Raw genomic sequence first — 24,334 nt, 5'->3', positions numbered from 1 at the left:
ACTCATACTGTCATGTCTGTTAGTCTGTGGTTGAACTAACCTCTATTCCAACGTTCTTAATCGTTCTGGGTCTATGATGTCTAATTCATAATAGGTTTAGATTCTTTAGTTTCCAACGCTTGTCTTGCCATGGTAGTCGCCTGCACTTTGTACTATTTGTTGTATGTGCATTCAGATAAACGTATCGTACAGGAAAAACTTTTTTCATTAGTTTTTTAATTATTTGGGAATTTGTGATATGAGTACAGAGCATACATACTCTGGAATGCAAAAATGTTCATCCGACAGAGTGCATAGGTTCTGGGAAACTAGTTGGTCTACTAGCAACGTTAAAAACAAAAGATATTCAATTGAAGTTTTTGAAAATATCACGATTGGCGAGTTTGTACTATTAAAACATAACAATCATTTGGTGTTATGTAAAGCTGTTTTCCGGTTTTTGGATGGTAAACGGTGTGGATTATCGAACATGCCCGTCCATGCCCCTAGTCATTCACGCCAACGAAGAGTTTAAGTACTGGGGAACTTTTTCAGTATTATTCACTACAGTGGGGTTTACCTTTTAGAGCTGATCGAAAACTATGGATAATTGAACATAAGTTGTTATGTTTCTCATATGGAGAAACCAGCAATAGACTCCGATGGCATTTTATACTACACAGAAAAAAATGTAGCGTACATCGAAAACTTCAAGAAAACTTTTTTATTGTTTTATAACAAAATTTTTATTTGGCTCATTTGCTTTAGCTTAACGTGGCCGTTTGTCTTGTTGTTATAGGAGAAGACGGGACGCCGTATTGAGGGGCGGCATACTCTCCTAGAGTTAGTAAAGGAATGTGAGGAGGGTGGGATTTACAAAATATTGATTTTGAATTAAAATACATCATTCGTTTGTGGCACAAATTTTTTAGAGTTTTCTGGATCTTCAGGTTCTTCAGATTGTAACGAGAGAGATTATCCTTGGCTGGGATGCTTTGTTGGTATGCTCTGACGTTGATGTGGCGTTTTTGGGTAGTTTTCAGCAACTCAGTCAGTTCAAGGCAGGTGTACGTTCCGAAGCATCGTTTATACAGGTCATACTTTCAGCAGCCCAAAGAAGAGTGCGATAGAGCTGTAGACGAGAGAGAGATAAGGATAGCACTAAATTTGGGCATTCATAGTTTTCAAGAAGTTATACACAGATAAAAATATTTTGTGAATTTACATCTATTTTCATGCACATATTTGGAGCAGGTAATTAAACATAAAATTACTTTACAATTCTGTACGTTTCAATATAATTTGATCGCAAAATAAGCGTTAATTGAAAGATACAGTTATATTAATTGAAAATTCAATGCAATCCAATTTAGTTTTGCACCGATGAAAGTTTTCAATCAAAATTTCGATTCAACCCATGTCTATTCCATGTTACTATTGATTTACATCTCGTGTAAATTTCATTATTTCTTTCTGTGTAGATGAGAGTCATATAAGGAAGATTTCGAGTTGCCAAAACGTCGCGGACTGGCACGAAGGGTGGTATACCTCGGGCCCGAAGGGAATATATAACTTGGGACCTGATATCACAATACTCGACACACATCCAAACAACATGCTCGATGTCATGATAACCCTCACCGCAAACGCAGACACCACTCTCGGCGAGCCCCACACGACGGAGATGCGCGCTGAACATATAATGATTAGACATGAGCCTTGACATTACACGAATAAAGTCTCGGCTCACGTCTAATCCCCGGAACCAAGGTATCGTCGATACCCGTGGAATTATTGAGTGTAACCATCATCCCAGAGTTCCACTATTCCATGTATTTTGCCAGCTGGCTAGAGTTTTCTGACGACAGCAACTGAAAAATTCATTGAAGCAGATTGGTCTTTCATAGATATCACTTTCTAGTGCGCCCACCTTGGCTAACGAGTCCGCCCTCTCATTGCCCCGTATGGAACAATGTGAGGGGACCCAAGCCAAGGTAATCTGGTATGATTTTGCAGATAAAGCACTCAATTGTTCCCGTATTTTCCCCAGGAAATACGGTGAGTGCTTTCCAGGCTTCACTGAACGGAGAGCCTCAATGGAACTGAGACTGTCCGATACAATGAAGTAGTGATCTGTGGGCAGAGTGTCAATGATCTCAAGGGTACACTAAATTGCAGCTAGTTCTGCGACGTAAACTGAAGCTGAATCACTGAGTTTATAGGAAGCGGTGAAATTTACATTGAATATACCGAAGCCAGTGACCCCGTCGAGATATGATCCGTCAGTGTAAAACATTTTATTACAGTCGACTTTTTTAAATTTATTATTAATAATTTTTGGGATCTCTTGAGGGCGTACAGGATCCGGGATTCTTTCTTTCATGGATGTGTCGAAAAACACAGTAGAATTAGAAGTATCCACAAAATGAACACGATTGGGAACAAACGAAGAAGGATTTATATTCTGAGCCATGTAGTCAAAATACAAGGACATAAAACGGGTCTGTGAATAAGGCTCGACAAGCTTTTCAAAGTTTTCTATCACCATCGGATTCAAGATGTCGCATCGGATTAGCAGTCGATATGAGAGATCCCAGAATCTGTTTTTCAACGATAAGACGCCCGCCAGCACTTCAAGACTCATCGTATGAGTTGATTGTATGCAACCCAAGGCAATACGTAAACAACGATACTGAATTCTTTCCAGTTTAATGAAATGAATATACGCAGCGGAGCGAAAACAGAAACATCCATATTCCATTACTGACAATATAGTCGTTTTGTACAACCTGATCAGGTCTCCTGAGTGAGAGCCGCACCAAGTTCCGGTTATTGTACGAAGAAAATTGATTCTTTGCAGGCATTTTCGTTTCAGATACCTAATGTGACATCCCCAGGTACCTTTGGAGTCGAACCAGACCTCGAGATATTTAAATGTGAAGGCCTGAGCTATGGTTTCACCCCTTAGTTGAAGCTGTAGTTGTGCTGGTTCTCGCTTACTTGAAAATACAACTGATGCCATTTGTTCTTTACGAGCAAATGCCATTTGAATTTCTGTTGAGAGCAACGCCAGACAATCGTTTGTTCCTTTGCCCCTGCGGAACCCAAATTGTGTACCTGAATGTAATCCATTAGTCTCGACCCAATTTTCTCCAACAATTTCCGAATATAGAAAAGCATAGCAATCGGTCGATACGAATTGTGATCGGAGGCTGGTTTCCCAGGTTTTTGAATGGTGATAACTCTCACTTCTCTCCATTCGCGTGGAACAATATTACCCTCGAGGAACTTGTTGAATAAATTCAACAAGCGCATTTTGCAGAGTCAGGCAGATTTTTCAAAAAGTTGAATTTAATTCTGTCTAACCCCGGGGCTCTATTGTTACACGACAAGAGCGCAAGTGAGAACTCTACCATCGAAAACGGTGTTTCGTTTGTATTCGAAGTCACGGCGCGGGATATCTTCTGTTCCGGAACAGAATCAGGACATACTTTTTTAGCGAAATCTAATATCCAGCGGTTAGAATATTACTCGCTTTCGTTCGCGTGATTTCGATTGCGCATGCGACGGGCCGTATTCCAAAGAGTGCTCATTGCTGTTTCTCTCGTTAATCCGTCAACAAACCTTCGCCAGTAACCACGTTTCTTAGCTTTAATCAGACTTTTCATTTGAAATTCTAACGCCGCGTTAGAATTTCAAATGAAGCGCGCAGATATCGAGCTCGCGTAACTTTTCCAATCAATGTTTCGTGTGAAATCGTATGAAACATTGATTGTTTCCGATGGTCATACACGATTGGTGATAGAAACTATGATCGGCAAGTGATCGCTACCGTGAGGATCACAGATTACCTTCCACTTGCAATCTAACTGTAGCGAAGTCGAGCAAAGGGATAAATCCAGCGCACTTGGTTGTGCTGGCGGTCTAGGGTTCGTATCATTTCTCCCGTGTTTAGAATTGTCAAATTGAAGTTTTCACACAGATCTTGGATTAACGAAGTACGGTTATCATCATATAAGCAGCCCCATCCTGTACCATGCGAGTTAAAGTCTCCTAAAACCAGCCACGGTGAAGGAAGAAGTTCTATCATGTCTGCAAGCCAATGATGCCCTATCGAGACTCTGGGAGGAATGTAGATGGAAGCTATACATAGATCTTTGCCTTTTATATTATATTGGCAAGCAACAACTTCCCGGTGTCGAGGGGAGGTTAATACGATAAAATGAATAGTACTTTTTGATCCCTAAAAGTACCCGTCCACAAGAGTCTTCTCGATCCAGGCGGATTATGTTGAAATTATGGAAGTCGAGGTTGATGTTGGAAGTCAGGCAAGTTTCACTCAAGGAGAATACAGCGCAGTTACGAGTATGTATTAAGTGTTTGACAGAATCAAGTTTTGGGATGATACTTCTGCAATTCCACTGAAGCACAGTGATTGCTTGCACTCCAAAATTATACACAATTGCTTGCAATGCAAAATTTTCACTGGCTGAAGGTCGGGGTTTTTGAAACGGCCTACCCCGTCTTTCATCAGATCTTCGATCGTCAGACTTTCATTACGGACCACACCGTCGATCTCCACCACATGAGACGGGACGAACAAGCGGGACTCCTTCGTGAACAACTCGCTGGTAGCAATCCCGTTTACTTGCTTCAGGTCGGACACAACAACGCGTAACTTGTTTGGCGAAACCTTCTGGCGATTTTATTGCCGAGTAATGATTTGTCAGGTCCCGGGAAATATTCAGGACTCTGAGAGGCTTTGATTTGGGTGATTTGGGCCGGAAGTATACCACCCACGGACCCCCCGAGCCATTGTCTTGGTAAACTTTTCGACGAGGTGGCAATATCTCAGAAGGAGATGGAGGAATCGGAGAGGGGGACGGTATCGGAGGGGGAGATGGTATCGGAGGGGAGATGGCATCTCGGATTCAGACTCGGTTTCTAAACGTTCTTCGTTCATTGAAGCTTCGCCTTCTTCCAAGACACCCCCATTGTCATCAATATTCATATTTTAAGTAAGGGAGAAAAGAGTCTCCCGCACTTGTAATAAGAATTAAAAACAAAAGTGAAAAAGAAAATATATAAATAGAAAAAGTAAAAGAAAAAGTTAGAGAAAATACTTAACAGTATGACCCAGCAATCTGTTAGGTGAGTTGATCTTTCACTCCTCCGTTGTGGCTCAGTGTGACCTTGACTCAGGATTGTACGGCTGCGATGCGGGTAGCAAACAATGGATGGATGTCCGCTGCTGTCCGAGTATAACACAATAGTTGTCGATACCGTCGGTGCACAGGTAGAACTCACTTGCGGGGATGCTGCTTTTTATCACTACGGTGTAATGCCTATACTACAGCCTTTGCTGTGATAGGCACCTTCGTTTTTTTTTATTCAATAATGTAATATAATTTTAGGCACACTGCTTAAGCTCTAAGATACCAAGGGTATTTTCTAATTTAGATTAACGACTAACTTAAAACTAGAATAGTATCATTAGACTATGTCATCTCGGGTTCTCGTCAATCCAGCTTTCAGCTGGCGATCGGCAGTGGTCGATGAATTGAGTGTTGCTTGAGTCTTCCAGATGGCATTGGTGGGTCCGCGAGAAACACCCCCAGGCTACGAAGGGCCGGCGGGTGGCCCGTATACTGGTTTTCTACTGGAGCGGTCTTCCTTGGGCGGTGATGGTGATGTTACGGATGAGAAGGAAAAAGAAAGTAAATATTGTGAAAATGGGGTAAAAAGGGGATGTGGGAACAAAATGTCTGAAAACGACAGAGATCTAAAGGCACCTTCGTTTTGCCGATGTCGATTGTAAGAAAAACGCGTGTGTTCACTTTGAACATTCGGTTACGAATGATTCAAGAAAACTTGATATGGATCTTGTTGTATGATTATTGTTTCGTCTAAATATAATTACTCGATGAATTACTATCCTATACACAATAAAAAGTTTGTTGATTTTTTATGTGAAAATTGTTCATGAAATAGCATAACAAGTGAAGAATAATCGTTCTATACAGTAATTTTCTTCAACAAGTTCGTTATGTGAAATGTATAGTTTGCTGTTAATATGTATTAAAGTAAAATAAATGAATTGTTACCATTTCTATAAGATTTTCAATAACATATTTTATATTAAAAAACAGATTTAATAAGGTTTTGCTTCAGTATTAATGAAAAACGTTTCTAAACATAAAAATGGCAAGTCTTAGCATCTAACAAAATTTAAAACCAGTTCAATATCACAGACAGAGATATCTTTGGGTAAACCTTCAAAGGGCTACAATAAACTGAAATATATTCCATCTTCATGCTCCCAGCTACAAAGAAAACAAATTTTCAATGTTGTTTAAGGGGCGAGTAGGGTCTAACACTTTTGAAAAATCATTAGTTATTTTCTTTATATTTTCTTATAGTAAAACATTTAAAGAATATTTGGTGAAATTTTCATGCCTATTGGAACAAAACTCCGGCAGTTATAGTCCATTATCTATGGCTATCTCATTCTACGAAGAAGCAAGAGCTTTGTGCACAGGCACAAGATTCATACTTCGATTGACTTCAAAACTTGACAAAACATTCTTGGAATGTTTCATTATAATAACTTATAAAAGAAAACCTGTTTTAATCCACCTAGTGGTGTAATGATGCCTTTCTCATATCAATCATAATTTCATATATAATACTGCGATTCTTGAAAGAATAACCGAAATCGGTTTGTTTGACCGTGTACTGATGAAAACTATCAATTGGAAAAGATTTTAGATCGATTTAGAAAATTTTTTAAGGTTTTTCCCCATTTTCAGTGATGGTATACAGTTTTTAACCCACTTTACCCTATATTTCCGGATCCGCATGAAATTCAGGAATTACGTATGGGACTTTCATTTGAATCTAAGTTTGTGAAAATCGGTCGCGCCATCTATGAGAAAAGTTAGAACACATATTTACTTTTTTTTTGCATATTTTACCCCATAACTCCTGAACCGGAAGTCGGATCCAAGTAGTATTCAGGAATTTTGTATGGGACCTCAAAACCTTTCATTTGAACCTAAGTTTGTGAAAATCGGTTCAGCCATCTCTGAGAAAAATTAGTGCACTTATTTTCACAATTTTTTGCACATTTTACCCCATAATTCCGGAACCGGCAGTATCATCCAAATAATATTCAGAAATTTTGTATGGGACCATAAGACCTTTCATTTGAATCTAAGTTTGTGAAAATCGGTCGCACCATCTATGAGAAAAGTTAGAACACATATTTTGATTTATTTTGCACATTTTACCCCATAACTCCGGAACCGGAAGTCGGATCCAAATAATATTTAGGAATTTTGTATGGGACCACGAGACATTTCATTTGAATCTTAGTTTGTGAAAATCGGTTCAGCCATCTCCGAGAACAGTTAGTGCACTTATTTTCACAATTTTTTGCACATTTTACCCCATAATTCCGGAACCGGAACTCGGATCCAAATAATATTCAGGAATTTTGTATGGGACCACGAGACCTTTCATTTGAATCTAAATTTGTGAAAATCGGTTCAGCCATCTCCGAGAAAAGTTAGTGCAAAAAAACGTTACATACACACATACGCACACACACAGACATTTTGCGTACTCGACAAGTTTCCTTCAAGTGACTTGGGCTGGCTATCCACAATCCCTCGTCCAGTCATCAATTCGTCCGATGCTCTGATGCTCCCTCCCCTTTACGCTCCCGTGCAAAATGTTTTATATTGATTATATTGATAAATACAATGAAACATAGTGTAATGAAATTAATATAACATAAAATGATATAATAGATTACAAAATAATATAATATAACATAATATAATATAATATAATATATTTTAATTTAGTATGATATAATACAATGTCATACAATATAATATAATATATTATAGAACAATATATAAAATAAGAGTTAATGTAGTGTCAGTTAAGCTCTTCTATCTTCGCAATACTGCAGGAAGTAGAATATTTCTCTTCTAATAACAATAATAATATCCACATCTATAAAAATAATATATGTTATTATTATTGATGACAAATTAATGATAATAACAATAAATATAATAATGAAAATAATAATAACAAACAATATAATATAGTACAATGAATTATATAATAAATGATAGAATGAATAAAATGATATGTTGCGATATGCTATGATATTATATTACTTGAATTTATATGTCATTTCTCATCCTCTCATTCTGCCATCAACGCATTCCATCGACCAATTGTCACCACAGACACACGTGTAGGCATGAAACAGGAACCAGTGAGAACCAAGCTCACCTTGTGACGGCCTTGATATTTAGTTAAAAGTTACTTTAAAAATGATAACTTATAAGGAAAACAAATTTCTATTTTGCGCAGAGGTACGTAGTACTACTCATAATAAACCCTATAATATAATATAATACAACATAATGCAATACAATATAACATAATATAATAGAATAAAATATAATATAATATAATATAATATAATATAATATTATACAATATAATATGATATAATGCAATGCAGTATAACACCATACAACATAGTATATAATAACATAAACTAGTGTAAGGCGATAATATATGAAACAATATGCTATGATACAATATAACAGTTAATGTCCCAGTGTAAGGTACGCTCTTCTTCTAATAATAATAATAATAATAATAATAATAATAACAATAATAATAATAATAATAATAATAATAATAATAATAATAATAATAATAATAATAATAATAATAATAATAATAATAATAATAATAATAATAATAATAATAATAATAATACATGATGTAATAAACCACAGAATTATATGTTGTAATATACTATGATAAACACTGCACTTTAGGATGGGCTTCAACCTACAAGCCATTTCGCACCCTCGTATTCTGCTACTAACGCAGAAGGCGATAGCACCCAGTCGACGCCGTTCTATGGACCAAATGTCATCATAGACGCTCGGGGAGGCATGAGATAGGGACTTGTGAGGACTTAGTTATCTCACCATTTGACGACCTGAATTCAGGGCGGCGCTAGTGTACCTAAACAATACGGGTGCAATGAATTACGAAACAAAAAGATTACAAGAGAAACCAGTACTTCATTACGTTATTTACGGTCAGTGGATCGCCGAGGTATTTCAGACATATTTTCTCCTTGTAGTTTTCTTGTACATACGTTTTCATTTGATTCTTCAATGGGTGTTGGATCAGCTGTCAAAGTCTCTGATTCGTCTTCTGTAAATGTTGTTTTTTGGGTAATTGATTGATCATTGTTATATATTCATCTGGATTTGAAATAGGGCTCCACCTTTTTCTTGATTGGTTACGGTTGTAAATTGCATCAGTCTCAATCGAGTCGTCCTTATCAGTTGTCCTTCCAGTTGGACCGGGTCTTAATTGGTCTACGTGTCGTTTCCAAAGTCGACCGTCATCTAATTCGACCATGTAATGAAGTTTTCCTATACGTTCCACCACGGTTCCGAATTGCCACAAAAATCGCGGGCCGAAACTCGATCATAGATTACGAAATGTCTAACTTCAATTCCACTGTCTTGCACAGATCTAGCGTTGGTAGCACTTGGAACAATAAGATCTAAGCGGGATTTCAGTTGCCTGTCAAAAATTAGCATCGATGGTGATTCGCCGGTAGAAGGATGAACGGTACGCCGATATGCCATAAGAATATTATACAGCTCCAACGATATGTCCTTCCGTTCGCACTTTAACATCTTCAGCTTATTTTTGAAAGTTTGAATAAATCTCTCCGCCTGTCCATTCGTAGCTGGGTGGTATGGTGCTCCCATTCGGTGTGTGATGTTATTGTTCTTTAAAAACCCTCTGAACTTCTCCGAAGTGAACTGTGCACCTCTGTCACTTACAATCACCGATGCAACACCATAAGTGGAAAAAAATTCCTGCAAACGTTCTATGGTAGTATTAGTTGATATATCCGAAACGATTTTTACTTCAGGCCATTTTGTATATGCATCCACAATAACCAAGAAGTTTAATCCAAGAAAAGGTCCCGCGAAATCAATGTGGATCCTTTGAAAAGGTTCTGCAGGTCTTTCCCAGTGATGTGTAGGTACTTTTTCAGGATTTTTCTGGACGCTCGCGCAGTTATTACAGTTTTTCACCATTTCTTCAATGTCCCGATCTATGCACTCCCACCAGCAGTACGATCGCGCTAAAGATTTCATACGGGATACGCCAAAATGGCCGGTGTGTAATTCTTCCATTACTCGTTTACGTAGTTTTGGTGGTATGTAAACGCGAATACCCTTAAAGATGCAACCTTGTTGAACGGAAAATGCATTTTGGTCCACTCCAAATCTATCGCGACTGTCTACTAACCTTCCTATCTTCAATCCTTGCAAAAAATTACGAACATTTGGATCACACTTTGTGCAGTCCGATAACTCTGCGACTGTAATTGGTAATGTTTCAATTTGATTCAGTTCTATTACATCCGCTTCTTCCATACAGTTTTTATTGGTTAGATTATCTATTGGTAATCGCGACATACCGTCCGCATTGGCATTTTCGTGGGAACTGCGATACCTGATCTCATAATCGAACGAACTAAAAAACACTGCGTAGTGTTGCATTCGTAATGCCGAGAGTGTCGGCAGACCCTTATCTGGTGCTAAGATTTGGGAAACAGGTTTGTTGTCCGTTAATAATATGAACTTACGACCGTACAGATATTGATAGAACTTTTTTACTCCAAAAATAATCGAATATGCTTCCTTTTCAACCTGTATATAGTTTTGTTGTGATCTATTTAAAGTCTGCGATGCATACTGAATCGGTCTTTCGGTTCCGTCAGGATAAACATGACTCAGGACTGCCCCTACACCATATGGTGAAGCGTCAGTTGCTAAGATAAGCTGAAGTTTCGGGTCGTAATGAGCAAGCACCCTGTTGGACTGCATTTCTTTTTTCACCCAGATAAAAGCTTTCTCGCACTCCTTAGTCCACTGAATAGCGATATTATCCTTCAGCAGGTTAATAATGGGGTAAATGTTAGTGCTCAAGTTTTTCATAAAACGTCCGTGATAGTTAATGAGACCAACAAACGCACGAACTTGTTCGCGATTGCATGGTCGGGACATATCCTGTATCGCATCTATTTTCTTTTTCATCTTTCGAATGCCTTCTTTATCGATAACAAATCCGCAGTACTCGATTTGATCGGCAAAAAAATCGCATTTCAAAACATTAACGCGCATTCCGTATTTGTCTAGCCTTTGCAGTACTGTTTCCAACCGCTTCAAATGGCTTTTGTCATTTGGTCCTGTTATTTTAATGTCGTCTAGGAAGACTGAGACACTGGGTATATCTCTTAGAATTTGAGATATTTCGCGTTGAAATATAGCAGGGGGCGACGATATACCGTACATCAATCGCGTTGGTTTATACAGTCCGAGGTGAGTATTCAATGTTAAAATTTCTCGATCTTCTTCGCGCACTTCCAGTTGTAGATATGCTTGAGCTAGATCGATTTTTGAAAATTTCTGTCCACCAGCCATATTAGCAAACAATTCATCAATCGTGGGAAGAGGATGTTCATCCACTACGAGATACTTATTCACTGTAACTTTATAATCTCCACATACGCGTACGCGGCCATTTGACTTTATGACAGGAACTATTGGAGTTGCCCACGCACTATGCTTTACCTTAATAAGTATACCACTGCTAACCATTTTTTCAATTTCACGCTCAACCGTGTCGCGAATGGAGAACGGTAACGGTGCTTTCAGGAATATTAGTTTACTATTGGATTTTAAATGTAACGAGGCGTGTACGTTACGTATGGTACCCACCGAATCATGGAAAACCGCTGGAAACTTTTCAAGCACTCGTGATACTGCATCCGTCCCTTGTGTGCGGACAACTACATTATTCACTGTCTTTGCCTTTCGAATTATTTTATCCCAATCGACATTGAGATCACGCATCCACTCCTAACAATGCATGCCGTTTTGTATCCACAACAAATAAACGGAGCGAACTTGTGTGCTTATTGTACTTAACCTCTACCTTCATGTAACCGTGTACTTTAATTTTACTCCCACAGTAACTGATCAACTCAACGTTAGTTTTTTTCAACGGTATGTTCATAAAGTATATCAATTTATCAGTCAAACTAACAAGTGATACGGGTGATCCACAATCCACCTCAAATTTAATCAGTTTGTTGTTTATTGTCAATGGTAGTATAATTTTAGAAAGGGAATTGAACTTGTCTTCTAATCTGCAGATATCTAAAACACACACATCTTCTAAATCTGTATGATGCACCTATATCTGTTACGCCTTCTTCTTCCGTATCTTCACTCTCTTCTTCGAGCATGTTAGTGTGAAACTTCTTTTTCATTTTAACGAATCTGTCACTTTTTCCATCCTTTGATTTATTTTGCTTTGTTAGACTGAGACATACTAGCTGGCAGAGATGGCATTTCACCAGAGTGATAAACGCTAGAGTCAGATTTCTGCCACACCGAGGATGCAAAAAACGAAGCACCGCACAAAGAGGAAAGCGCACTTCTTCTCAGTGTCGAATAGACAGCATTTGAGTGTGTGCTTGTGGTTAAAGCAGCTGGCGCGAGTGAAACACATTCTCTTCGCATGAATCGCTCACACGCGCTCTCGTCTAAATACACCCAAGTGATCACTGGCGCGTGATGGTGAGCGAACACTTCTGTGAATTTCAATTAATAGAGAGTACATCTGGCCTTGCTATGAAAAATATGCAAGGAAAGCCGAAAATTTTACGATAAATTGTTTTATTTTGCTGATTTTGCGTGTCCACGCTTCATCTATGAAAACCATACAGCAGAGTGCTCACCGGCGTGTACACCTCTGTGAAAGTATCTGCATCCACTTCAGAGAATTTATTAGCTAATGCTCTAGCACTTTGGTGCGATTCAGTGGAAGAGGTAAAAGGAAATAAACAAACGCACTCATGATGTGTGCACACTTTACACAACAGTGGTGTATAAATGTGAAAGAGAAGAGCTCTCGTTGAAGTTGTCAGTGCGAGGGGAGAAATTTTGCTTGCTCTTCGTCACACAGAGGAGATAGACATCTCTGCTCGCTGGAGATGTCCTGTTTTATTACAGAAATTACAAACGGATTCTTTATATTTACATACACTTACCAGGTGAGTCTCACTACCACAACGGAAACAATATTTTATTCCAACTTTAAATCGATTTTTTTTTCTCCGTAAGATTAACTTCATGTAGCTTTTTTTGAAAGACCTCGGCACCCTCTCCCGATGCCTCCATTGATATGGCTATTTCTTTAGCTCTTTCGTACGTCAAATTTTTCTCTTCGATCAGCCGGGATCGAATCCGCTTTGAACGCAGTCCAAAAACAAGCTGATTCGAAGTTCCTTCGTTAGGTATTCACCAAATTTACAAAATTTTGCTTCACGCTGAAGTTCCGTTATAAACTGTGTCATAGTTTCACCGTCGTTCTGCTTCCGTGCTCGAAATTTCCACATTTCTACCATCTCTAATGGTTCCGGATCAAAAAACGCATTGAGTATTGTCACTAACTCTTGATAATCATGAGATTCAGGCTCTATAGGGGTTATGTGATCGCACAGCAAGTCGTATGTTGTAGATCCCATGTAAAACAATAGGTAGTCTTTCCACTTTTCTTCTGCAACATTAAACATACGGAAGGCTCCTTCCAGACGTTTTATCCATCTCGCAAATTTTGTTTTTTCTTTGTCGAACGGATCGAAAGTGAAATTTGCAGCAACTGCCGGAATACCGGCACAATCTTCTCGTACTTGACTCATTTAGAAACTTTTTTACATAGTGTCACCACAAATGCAGCCCGTACGGTGTAACGCACAGCGTAGATTCTTCCGACTAATCCTAACAATCACAGAAACGTAAGACTGGCTTCATATCATTAATATACATAATAAATAGAATAGGACCTAACACACTTCCCTGAGGCACACCAAGTGAATTACCGAGGGAACTACCCAACTAACCAAAAGTTCGGATAAAAGGGACTGATTTGGCTTAAGCAGCTCTCAAAGTTAATCAATAGCATTCTAAGCAGCCCATTTTTTAAGTAATTATCCACACTTGAAAGTTCGCGCGACGCAGCGGAGCAAACTTCTAAGCTGCTTCTAGAATACATTGTTCAGCTTCTATGCAGCGAAAAAGTTCGCGCGGAACTTGTTCTGTACTTTCAAGTTGCTAAAAGTACCACGTGCACTCTTAAGCAGCGAGAAAGTTCACGCGGAACTTGTTCTGTACTTCGAACTGTCAAAAATTGCCACGTGTTTTCTTAAGCAGCTAGAAAGTTCACGCGGAACTTGATCTGTACTTTCCAGTTCTCAAAAGTTCCGCGTGTACTTTTAAGCAGCAAGAAAGTGAACTTTTTAAGTAATTGTGAAACTTCTGGTTGCTTGGGTAGACACTACATCGTTCAAAAATAGTCTTTTGAGATTTACCACATAAATAGTTTTCAAACCATTCATGTGCCATTCCCCCGATGCCAAAACGCCGTAATGTCTGCAACAATAAAGGTCTTGAAATTGTGTCAAAGGCTCTTGTTACGGATATGGTACAGAGCAAAAGACTAGTGTGTCTGTTCGATACAAGTGACTTTATTCAACTGAAGGGAGAGGGAGAAATATTGTATTGAATATAGGTGAGAACAAATTTAGCGTGTGTGAGAACCCGACTAATAACTAATGTAACATCCTCTTCTCATTTTAAAAATAAAAATTAATCATCTATAACATAGTCTTCATACTTGCTCGGAAGTTTTCTCTCACGTTTCGGTCTGTACGTCGCATCTGTGGTCTGCTTGTTCGATTTGTTGGTGGTGGCCGCAGCACCCTTGCTGCCCCTGCCGTGTGTCATCTCGGGTGCATCAGCTGATTTGTTGACAACGGGAGTTGCCACTGGTGTTGTTTTCTCGTTTGGTTCAATCGCAGTAGACGGCGGCGGAATCAATTGCAGTCCAGGTGTTGCGTCAATGGTAGGTGTTGTGCTGTCACTGTTTTGTGGTGAACTATCTGGAATCGAGACGAGAGGGCTTGATTCTGGTTCATTACGCGGCTTGATGTTCACCAGATCTCTCCGGTAGCAAGAACCGTCAACGTCCACCACATACGATCGGTTGCTCAGCTTCTCGTTAATCGTTCCTGGTGTCTAGAACTTGTTGCTTTCCGGATGTGCTTGTACGTAAACAGGCGTTCCAGTTTGCAGTGCAGGTAGGTTGCGAGACTTTCGATCGTAGTAATACTTCACCTTCCTCTTGTTTTCCAGGATTGTTTCCGGGACATTTTGCACAATTCGAGGATCGTATTTTTTCATCGAGGCTGGAACTCCGCATCTTGTGTTGCGTGAAAACAATCTGCTCGCCGGGCTGCTGCCTATCTTGTTCGGGATGTTCCTCCAGTGAAGTAAAACATACCAAATGTCTTGATTGGTTTCTTCTGCCTTTTGTAGCAACCGCTTCGCGATTTTGACGGCTGCTTCCGCTTTCCCGTTCCCTTGTTGATGGTGTGGGGAAGAAGTCGAGTGCTTGAAGTCCCATTTGGTCGCCATCTGCTTCATTTTCTCGTTCACGAAGTTGGTCCCATTGTCCGTGACGACGATCTGCGGAATTCCGTGTCGAGAAAAGTTTTTTTTACAGGTTTCAACTAGACTTCTGGCGGACATGTCTTTGAGAATGTCCAGCTCAATGTAATCAGAGTAATGATCCACTGTTACAAGGAACTGGTGTTTCTTGCCACGGTAGGAGGCGAAAAACACATCCATGGAAACGATTTGCCACGGGTAGACTGGAACAGGGTGACTCTGCACCGATGGTTTCTGCTGGCTTGGCGAAAATTTGGCGCAGATAGTACATTCCTTTACCACATCCGTAATCTGCGCGCTCATTCCCGGCCAGAAAATATTTTCTCGTGCGAGCTTTAGGGTTGCTTCGATGCCGTTGTGGCTCACGTGTACTTTGTCGATCATAGACCGCTGCAGGACTGACGGGATCAGAATCCGATCGTTCCTGAACACCAGTCCATCTTGTGTAGACAGCTCGCTCCGATACTTGAAGTAAACTTTGACGGCAGTTGGCACCCGGTCAATGGTATTGGGCCAACCATTTCGGATGTAATCCATCACTGCTTGCAGAGCTGCATCTTGCTTGGTGGCCTCCATGATACCACTCAAACAGCTGTCGGAGATACTCAAGTAGCCACTCACGTTGTAATCTTCCAGCTGCTGAAAGACTTTGTAGATGTTCAACTTTTGATATTCGTTGCGTGCAGCTGGGTCATCATAAGGGGCGCGAGAGATCGCGTCCGCCACGATGTTTTCTTTTCCGGTGACGAACTTCAGTTTTAACTGGTAGCGCTGCAAGTTCAGGAGCATATGCTGCAACCTCTTCGGAGCTGTTAACAGTGGCTTGTTGAATATGTTGATCAGAGGCTTGTGATCGGTCTTCACCGTAGTGCAGGGATTTCCCACGATCAGTTGATCGAAGCGCACGCACGCGAAAAGAATTGCCAGTAACTCCTTCTCTATTTGGGCGTAATTCTTCTCCGTGTTTGTCAGCGTCCTCGATGCATAGCCGACGATACAATCCTTTTGGAAGATGGCCACTCCGAGTCCGAAGCAGCTTGCGTCGCACTCGATTGTCAGCAGCTCACGCACATCGTAATACCGCAGGGTCGTGATATCGGACACTAGGGATTTTACAATAGAGAACTCTTCATCCTCAGCTTTAGTCCATTGCCATGGCACCTTTTCGGAGATCAAACGACGGAGTTTCGAGAATGTGGCACTCAGGTTTGGAATGAACCGGCTGAGATACGTGACCATCCCAATGAATCGATGCAGTTCCGTTCGATTCGCTGGGACCGGGTAGTTCTTAATGGTCGAAATCTTTGTGACGTCTGGCTGTAATCCTTCGTTCGAGAGAATATGTCCTTAAAATTTAACGGAAGGCTTACAAAGTTTGAGCTTCGATTTGTTAAATTTGACATTGCTTTGTTTTAGACGTTCGAGCAGCTTTTCGAGGTTGACGTTGTGGTCCCGAAGTGCTTCCTCAATAGTTGTGCCCCGACCGTACACCAGGACATCGTCGGCCAGGCACTCCACACCATTCAACCCCTGGATGATCTCTTGCAATTTGGATTGAAATATTTCGGGGGCTGAAAATATGCCAAATGGAAGTCTCAGCCACCTGTAGCGGCCGAATGGGGTCCAGAATGACGTCAGCTTGCTGCTTGGTTCATCCAGCACTACGTGCCAGAAACCTTTCCGTGCATCCACCGTCGAGAATACCTTCGCCTGGCCCAACTCAGGCAGAATTTCATCCAGCGTTACAAATTGTAGATTGGGTCTTTTTAACGCCTTATTTAACGGAATAGGATCCAAGCAAATCCGTTCATTATCCCATAGCCACGGAAAACGTCACTGAACTTACCGACGATTTTTTCGTCTTCGATGCGATATATCTGCAGCACATTTGGGTCTTCTAGTGCCGGATGAGCTGGTACCACGTTGACGGAGTTGCAGAACTTAACCAGGCCAAACGTTGTGCAAACCTTCAGAGATAGTAGTGGTCTGTGGTTGACGTCGACGACCTGCAAAACCAGCAAGTACTTCTTCTGGCGTTTACAGGGAAGTTTAACTTGGCCAAGGACAGTGATTGTTCCCCCACCGAATGCTTGGAGTTTGTACAGTGACGGGAGCAACTTTGGATCTGATTCTCCGGTTAGTTTGCACAACCAGTCGTAGCCGATCAAGCTGGTATTGGCACCTGTGTTCAGCTCGCATTTCACTCTTCTCCACTTGCTATTTACCTTCAGAGATATTTCCGCCAGGACGTTTCCTCCTTCCTTCGAGTTGTCGGAAATTTTGCCAATTTCACCGACTTCCGAGTCTTCCGACTGGTCACTATCCTCATCGCTCGAGTCGCTGTCCTCGGATGTGTCGTCATTTACTTTCTTCACTCGGCGCGTACGGTTGCGTTTCGACGAATTCGCTGGATTCTTTAGGCAAACTTTTTCGAAGTGGTTCTTCCCAGAGCACAGCTTGCATTTTTTTCCGAAAGCTGGGCAAGAACCTTTAGTGAACGAATGCCATTCCCCACAGAACTTGCACAGACGAGCCTTCGAGGATGAAGCTTTTAGCTTGTTCACTTCCGGTACTTTGTCAGATGAGAGAGACTGGACGTGCTTCGCCGTAATTTCCTCCACACGGCACAGATCTATCGCCTTCGGTGACGTCAGATCGGCCATCGTGAGCATTTTTGAACGAAGATGTGGCCATTTGTTGGATGTGGCCAGCTAGTAGTGCTCCAAACTTCGCCGGCTTTGCCAACGACTTCAAACGGGCCGTGTAATCGTCAATGCTCTCCGTAGCTGCTTGGCTGGCCGTGAAGAAATCCAGTCGATCTACGATAATGTTTCTGGTATGCGTCACTTTGGCTTTGATAGCTGTCAGCACATCCTCCGGTGTTCTTCTGTCCGCTTCGGTAAGGTCGAAATTGCAGAACTTTTTCAGTGCTTCCGTGCCGACGACTGACAATAAGAAGCTAACCTTTTTCGCATTGTCTGCCGGAGGCCACGCGTCCATGCCCACTGCTGTGGCAAAATTTTTCCAGTTGTCCTCGAAGAATGAAAAATTTTCATCCATGTCACCTTCAAGGCACAATGGCGGAGGAAGCGGCACATTTTGGGGCCCAGGTGCTACCGCCGGGGGCTCTCCCTGCTGGCGAATCAGCTTCTCGAATAGCTTATTTTGGTGTTCCAACAGCTTTGCTAGCTCCTCCATTTTGGATGATTCGCGAAGAAAGTTTAAATCGCTTTCTTTATTACGTACAACGCGATCTCGGATGTTTAATGACCGACGATTACGAACGTTTTACTTTTCGAACTTTATGTCGCGAGTGCTTCTGACACCATGTTACGGATATGGTACAGAGCAAAAGACTAGTGTGTCTGTTCGATACAAGTGACTTTATTCAACTGAAGGGAGAGGGAGAAATATTGTATTGAATATAGGTGAGAACAAATTTAGCGTGTGTGAGAACCCGACTAATAACTAATGTAACAGCTCTCTTCAGATCCAAGAACACAGCGAAAATACTCTCTTTGGCTTCGATTTTCTCCTTCCATTTTGCCAATACTAGGTTCAAAGCGGTTTCACAAGAGTGACCCTTACGATATCCCGATTGTTCCGGTATTAGCAAACTGTTGGAATTCAAATAGTTAATCAGCTGATCTTTAACAAGTTCCAGATTTTTTTCCAGCGCGTGCAACATTTTAATGGGACGGTACCTCTTCAGCTTTATCCGTTCCATTAACCTTGGGGATAGGAACCACCAGAGATTCTTTCCAAACTTTTGGCACGTGCCCCGTGTATAACGATTCATTTACCAAATCCAAATTTTCAATATGTCAGTAAGAATAGATGCCCTGTGCTCCAAATTTCCAGTCAACTGTGTACAACCCAAGCTTCTTGATACAAGTCGAGATAGGGTTGGCTTTGAATAGTTTTTCCAACACTTGATTTTCACCGTATTTTCCTTATTTCTAGAGCTACTCGTTACGGAAATTGCAATTGTTTCATGATCTGAAATCTTGCAATTTGAATAAACACCGTCGAAATTGGAATACACGTGATCTATCAAAATTCAAATTGAAGAATTCTAACTGTTTCAATTGATTCGAATGTTGATCACTTAGTCAATCAATAATAAAATCTCCAGTAATAATATTTAGTTTACCAAAATCGACGAAATTCTCCCACCAGTTTTCTAGAATTTCCAGAAACAGGCGCTTGAACTTGGAGAGTGGTAAACAACTCCATAGTTTCCCATCTGCATACCTCTTTCAACTGATATACCCAAGAACTAATTATTTCCAACTGCTTCGTTTGATTGAATGTTGAATTTAATTGATTCTCTGGCGTAAATTGCTACTCCACCCGTGTGCCTAGAAAGGGACAAACAAAAAGCAACAGTGTAACCCGGAACACTGAACTGATCGAAAGCGTCAGAATCAACTATATGTGTCTCTGAGAGCAAAACTAATGAAGGATGTCTATCCTCTATAAGATGACGCATTGCGACATAATTAGAAGACAAACCGGTTATGTTCAAATACAAAATATCCGAATGCCTCTCATCCATTAGTTGCTGTTCCATTGACATGATGTTGTTCTTTTTCATTTTAAGCAATCTCAGATATACAGGACACTGCTTACTAAATGCTGGCTGGTGAATGTCTAAATTAAATTTTTTTTCTTTGTTTATTTTCAGACAATTAACGCATTTGAATTCAGTTGAAGAACACTCAGATGTTCTATGTGCGGAATTACATTTGGAACAATTTTCACTGTTGCTCTTGTCACCAAACTCACCACACTTGAAACAGCGCAATACGTTGAACGACTCGAAAACCGAACACCTATCCCAGCCGACGCAAACCTTGCCGGCTGCCATCAAGCTGGAATAAGTATTCTTATCAACCACAATTATAACACTATATTTGTTATATTAGATTTGTATTCAGTACCTAAATTGCTTTCAATGTTTTCTTTCACTGATGGAATATCCTCTCCTGCTGCACACTCAACAATAAACGAACCATCTTTACCATTTTTAAAATTACTAATTTTATGTGTTCTTGGATCTAACCTACCCTTCAAAATCTTTCCCGTGTCATCACTCGTTTGCGAAGACTCGATCTCCTTATTCATATCACTAACGAGTGAAAGAACGTCATCCTTTGGCATCAGATTAGCCATCGCGGCAGTTCCTGCATTAGATGCAGTTCCAGTTGTACCATTTGCACCGTCACATAATGCTATAGTTAATATTGATATAGAGTGTCAGAGAGGCAAAGTCCCCGACCTCATAAAAATCTTACCAATCTTTTCCGGTAATTCAAAGCAAATAAATCATTGGATATGTACACGCAGAGAAATTGAGCTAGTTTAAAATAACAAAACAGTCAGTAGATTTTAAAATATGATTTCTGTTGATTTCAAGCTAGAATATGATTATTTTGAACCAATTTCTTCCTTCTACATCAACAACTATATCTATTTGATTTGAAAACAAATTCTCATCCTGGCTAACGAAAAACATGGTTTGTTTCGGCAGATTTTATCGTTGAAATAAATCAGCCATTTATTACATGTCAACAAATGTTGAGTTGAAGTTATTGGCAACGTATTTGTTGATTCAATCGTGTTTTACATTATATCAAGAAAAAAATTGGTTCATTTTATCTATGGTCTTATTTGTGTAATGACAACTAAGTTTATTGTTTGAATTAATCGTATCAGTTTTGTTTCTCATAAACCAGAGAATTTTTTCCCGTGGATAATCGAGAAAGTTTGCACGTGTTTTAGAAGGAAAATTTAAGTGTTTCATTCGTTTCCTTGGAGTCTTTTAACAGTTCAAGTGTATGTATGGATAATTCAAAATATTACTAAACTTGCGCTACATTACATATCTCGTTTTTCACAGAAAATATTTGATCTTAGCCAGATTAATGGAGCACCGAATTAATGATTGGGCCCAACAGCTATTGAAAGCAATTAATAATTTGAAAATGGATAAAAATCGAAATAAAATTAGTTTAAAAAATTACCTTGAAAATTAGTTCGAAAGAAATCTCTTTTTAAGAATAATGACAAACAAAAATGTATGTTTTTAACAAATAAAAGCGTTTATTGAGATACTAATTATTTTAGGTTTGAATCTTATCGTTCATTTCAACTGCCAAACTTTTAAATTCAAAGAACTAATAATATTATCTTTATCTAAAATTAGTTCATTTTAAACTTATTTTGAAAGTTAAATTTACCATGAAATTGTTCGTCAAGAAATTGACAGGAACGCGCAAGTAAAAATTTTGTTATTTTTAACAAAATATTTCTCGAAACAAACTAATGCACTGAGTAAAATCAAATGTTTTGTTTTGTGGCTTCAAGCAAATTTATTTGCAATTTCAAATCAGATTTTCTTTTGTCACTATTTCAACAAAATAAATCGTTGCGTGAAACCAAAATTTAGTTATTTTTACAATATTTTTCTCTGCGTGTACGTATTGCTGGTACGGACGTATATATTGCTGGTACGGACGTATACCCACTTGTACACGGCGGGCAGATTCCCCCCCCAGACGGCTGGCTATGTCTGCCAGCCATTCTGGCAGAATTCCGGCAAAAGTCTGGCAACAATGCAATAACCGTTTCCAGCAGAGAATTTCGACTAGCGGTTATTAACGGTTCTTTTCTGTCGGATTCTTGCCATACAAGATTTTCAGAACCGTTTTGAATTGGTTCTACATTTTAAGCATCTTGGTTTCATTTTTTCAATAAAAGATACATATGAAAGGCAGTAAGTTATTGCCCTTCATATATACTAATCATGGAAAATGTTATTGCCAATAGCATTGCTTTCTTACTACCAAACATACCCATATTTCAATCTCATTCACCTCGTCTTAAGATTCGTTTTTTTACGTACATGCGGAATTTAAGAATATCGAATGAAGTCGACTAAAAAAAAAGAAAAAGGAGGGAAATAAACAAGACACGTTCGGCGAGATAATGACGCAATTTCGCCTGGACAATTTTGACAGCAGCCGGAATGAAGCCAGCCTTCTGGCGATTGCCAGAATTCCCCACAAGCGGGATTGTGTAGTGAACAATAGAACGATCTTAAAATGAGTGAAGCAAACGAACAAAAGCTACCGCCACTACGAAAAAATACAATTATTGTTGACTTCAGGCAGTGCAAAATTCGACCTTCGATACGAGCGATACGAGAACTTGAAGGTTTTATGCTTAAAGAGCAAATGCATATTGATATTGAACGTGTGCATTTACTTCAATGCAATAAGACAAATAATGTTATTTATATCCAGTTCCATAAAGAGTTTGATGCAATTCAATTCGCCAAAGACAATAATAATGTTTTTACTTTTCTTTACGTTTCGTCATAGACTCGTCAGTGTAGAGCAGTTCAAATTGATCTGCTTAGTGCAAACTTAAACAGTTAAATTTGAACCGCTACGCAGACGTAAAGTTAATGCTATTTGCAAAACACTTTTTAAATTGCCACCTGTCGTGAATACCAGAAGAATTTCGCGACGACATTTTTTTCCACGTCTATCCGCGAGTGCCATGTCTTTTCTGACGTGCCGAGCGAAAACGTCTTTTTCGACTGATACTGGCCGAATCAGGAATGGTGCACTATTTCGAGCATGAAACTATCAAGTACAACATACCAGTATATAAGAAAGATAGTACTATAGAAGTGCGTGTGCATGATCTCCCCTCAAGCGTTATCGATCCTTATATTCGCAAAACTATGTCCAAGTACGGAGAGATTCTCTACATCGGAAAAGAAAAATGGAAGAACTTTGTCCCTGGTATTCTAAATGGCGTACGTTTGTTACGCATGCTATACTTCTTATGTGATTTTCGGTCAGGATACAAGAATCCCGTGCAAATCACTTGTTACCTATGACAATCAGATGGCCACATGTAAATATTGTCAAAAAACTGTTCACTATGGTAAGGCATGTGAATAACTGGACAAGAAGGCTTATGTACCAAAGGACAACGGCGCTCCCTCCAAACCAACCCATGAAATGAAATGGCAACGGTTTTCTGCAATGCGGTACTTCAACGGTTTAGCTCAAATTTACCTTTCACCGAACGGCCCATCAATCCTCATTGGACCACACCAATGCTTCGTGAACTAAACCGGGTTCGCAATGCTTGGCATCGTAAACATCGTCGTTGGCATAGCTCTGAAACACTACGAATGTGCAAAAGTTCCAGTGAAAGCTATCGTAGATTAAATGCGGGGTTATACAAAGTTTACATTATGCGGGTTCAAACCGATCTTCGCCGGAATCCCAAAAATTTCTGGAATTTTGTGAATTCCAAACGCAAATCTAAATCAGTTCCGTCATCTGTTTGTTACGATGGTGTTGCATCCAGTTCAACATTGGAGTATTTGCTGTAAATACTGCTTCTGACATCGAAACTAAGGTTGCAGCGTTTGATGTTCCTGAGAACTTAGTATACATAGATACTTTTAATATCACTCCAGATATGGTGGTTGCAGCGGCGAAGAAATTGAAACGATCATTTCCGGCCAGCCAGATGGCATACCCGCTGTAGTCTACTTTTTTAACCGAGCCTCCTTACGTGATATTTAACAAATTATTTGAGCAAGGAATTTTCCCGATGATTTGGAAGCAGTCTTATATGTCTCCTGTGTACAAAACCGGTGACCGTAACAATGTAAGGAACTA

General features: G+C 39.8%; 1 long non-coding RNA gene across 1 annotated transcript; it reads right to left on the bottom strand.

Moving 5' to 3' along the window:
- Positions 1–698: 698 nt before the first annotated feature.
- Positions 699–21,600, bottom strand: LOC131428198 (uncharacterized). The gene is made up of 2 exons (XR_009229350.1): positions 20,696–21,600; positions 699–1,111 (listed from the first exon to the last, which is right to left on the bottom strand). It is a non-coding gene; the product is annotated as an uncharacterized LOC131428198 (long non-coding RNA).
- Positions 21,601–24,334: the final 2,734 nt, after the last annotated feature.

The sequence above is a fragment of the Malaya genurostris genome, chromosome 2 (genome assembly GCF_030247185.1).
Source record: "Malaya genurostris strain Urasoe2022 chromosome 2, Malgen_1.1, whole genome shotgun sequence".
In the NCBI taxonomy this organism is placed as follows: Eukaryota; Metazoa; Arthropoda; class Insecta; order Diptera; family Culicidae; genus Malaya; species Malaya genurostris.
Note: the sequence above shows the minus strand (reverse complement) of the source record. Positions and strands in the feature narration are given on the sequence as shown.